Source organism: Octodon degus, unplaced genomic scaffold (assembly GCF_000260255.1).
Source record: "Octodon degus isolate 3935 unplaced genomic scaffold, OctDeg1.0 scaffold00059, whole genome shotgun sequence".
Classification (NCBI taxonomy): domain Eukaryota; kingdom Metazoa; phylum Chordata; class Mammalia; order Rodentia; family Octodontidae; genus Octodon; species Octodon degus.
In genome coordinates, this window is record NW_004524635.1 from 2,330,154 (window position 1) to 2,333,195 (window position 3,042).

The window sequence follows — 3,042 nt, forward strand, 5'->3', positions numbered from 1 at the left end:
AGAAGAAGAAGAAGAAGAAGAAGAAGAAGAAGAAGAAGAAGAAGAAGAAGAAGAAGAAGAAGAAGAGAACTAGCCTCAGTTGAAGACACTTCTGGAAAAGTACTTTAACATGAGTCAATACCAATTATTGCAGTCCTTCAAAACTACACACTTGAATAGTAACTTCACACTACCTTCACTGTCTTGACATGCTGCTTACGATTCTTTCTAGATAATAGAAACTCATATTAATTCAAAAGAAAACAACTACTATTAATTGGACAGTTAGTATAAAACATTACATTATTTTGAGCATATGTTATTTAATCTTCATAATATGATATTTTGTAGGATTTGGGATACAAGTTCTATTTACAAAGAAATAAACTGATGTTGAGTGAGTTCAAAGGACTTGTACAATGTTCTAAAGCTATTGACAGGCAATAAATATGAGCATCAAATGTCATAACAACACTAATTATGAAATATACTTTATAAAAATTTTATTTTAAAACTATTATTTTGAGGAAGAGAGAAAACTTATTCCTTCAGAGGTATCAAAATTTTGAGAAAAACCTCCTTGCACTAAACAGTGAATGCACATTTGAAAATAGGTCAGGGAAATTTCTCAATAAAGAAGGTTTTCAACCTCATACTTTCAAGACTGTGTTTCATGTTCATTCCTAAATTAGCTAACTAGCAACCCTCTGATGATATTTGACAGACATAGTCCTAGGTGCTTGGAATGTCAGGATGAGTAAGATGTAGTTCCTTCCTTCAAGTCTTTTACACCACTGGAGACCTACCTTTAAGGTGGCCTGCAAACCTTATATATTTAAGAGCTGTGTCTCTTAAGATAACATGCATTTATACCACCAGCCCCCAGAATATATATGAAAGTGAAACTCATGGAACTAAGAGGTGGGAATCATCAGATGTTTAAAACCATGAGCCAGGATAAGACCACTTATGAAAGAAAGAGATGGCTAAGAACTAAACACTAGATCACACCTTGCCAGAGAGAGAGAGAGAGAGAGAGAGAGAGAGAGAGAGAGAGAGAGAGAGAGAGACAGACAGATAGACAGACAGACAGACAGAGGCAGAGACACAGAGAGAGACAGAGACAGAGACACAGACAGACAGACAGACAGAGAGACAGACACAGAGAGAGAGAAGACAAGGGAGGCAAGGAGGGGAAAGAGCAGATAAAGAAAGGAAAGGAAAAAGTGTTTAGTGTAGTGCTTAAGGGCAAGGTCACTAAGGTGAGAGACACTAACAACTAAAGCGCATCTCAGCCAATTACCAGTTGCATACGTTTTGCCTGATGATATAAATTTCATAGACCTAGGTATTCTCATAAGAAAATTAGAAGTTAGATAACTTCCTGCTTTGCAGTTTGTAAGCAATAAGGGTGTTTATTATAAGGGCTGGCAAGATAGGTCAGTGGACTAAAGTGGCAGCACCACAAGCTGTGGCAGCCCTGCCCCCAGGGTGTCCAGGTGTGGTGGCGCTCGCTTGTGATCCCAGAGTTGGGGAGGCTGAAAACAGGAGCATCACTATGAATCTAAGCTGTACAGTGAGACCCTGTAACAACCAAAAACATTAATAATAATAATAATAATAATAATAATAATAATAATAATAATAGTCAGAACATATAGCTGTTAGACCTACAAACAACCGAGGTGACAAAAGAGCTCTGTCACATAGTGATTCTGAATTTTCTCTCTGTGCCTCCATTCCTTAATCTGAAAGAGGCATAATAATGTCAATGCTTCCTTTCTTAGGCTATACAAAGATGGTAGAGTTAATTCATGCAAAGCACTCAGAACATTAGGCAAAGAGGAAGAATTCTGTAAGGGTCTGCTAACGAGAGCTGTGCCTACAATCTGTTCCAGGGGCCACATCTCTATCAGCCAGGGCTACTGCAATAAGGAAACATATTGGGGAAAAATCCACAGGGGAAATCAGTCTGAGCTAACTAAGCTTTTCCCTTGAAGCAGAAACAAAGAGCATGGGAAAAAGCCTAGGAAACTTTAATCAGACTCAAAAGGAAGAGCAAATCAAGCAAAATTCAATAAAGCACTGGTTCTGCCAGAACAAGCTGAGTCTTGGACATAACACAGTTTAGAGAGCAGAGAACAATAGAAATTGAGTTTCAGGCATTGAGCCACAATTCAAGTGACTCAGCAGGCAAGCAGGCCCTGGTGTCAGAGGTTTGTATCACCAGGGCAAAAGGTTTTAATTTAAAAAGTCATCTCTATCCATTATCCATAGATTATAGTTCATTTTATTCTAAACTAATAAATGATGGACACTCAGTCCATACTTTCCCTCTAATTCTCATGTGTAATTACTCTAACCAAGCTTGCTTTTCTATAAATAGCATTTACAGAGTCTGCTGAGGCTGTTTTCTGTTTTGCTTACCAACCTTTGGAGAGGTCAGTGGGTCTACTGTCATCACTCAAACGGAAAATGTAAAAAACACCTGAAGATTAATGGGCTAGGAAATTTTGAGCACAAACTCCATTTGACACCGCACATACATCAACTTACAGAACAGCAGAAGAGAACGTAAAAACCGATAGAGGGCTCTTACATTTCAAGATCTAATAGAGCCAAGGACTAAGAAAGTGAAAAGATTGTTTTCTTTATTGTTGCTTGTTTTGATTTTGCTGTGTATGCGTGTGTGTGTGTGTGTGTGTGTGTGTGCGTGAGCGCACGTGCCTGTGTGTGTGTGTGTGTGTGTATTGTCTATTTTTCTCCTATGACATTATTTCAGCAAAACCCTATTCCCTTTCTGCTCCTTACTACCTGGGTAATATTGATGTGTTCCTCAGCACCTAAGTCAAACATCACCTACTAGACTCTGCTGTTTTCTTTACTACCCAAAGTAAAATTAGTCAGATCTTTTGCTAGGTTCCCTTTAGAATCTATATGTTCCCTGTAGCTACATGTAATGCTATGTTTGGACTGTTCACCTGGAAGTTCCTACTTCTAGACCAAAACAACAAGAGTGCTCTGTTTATCTCTGATGCCCGTCAGGATATTTGTGTGGAATCC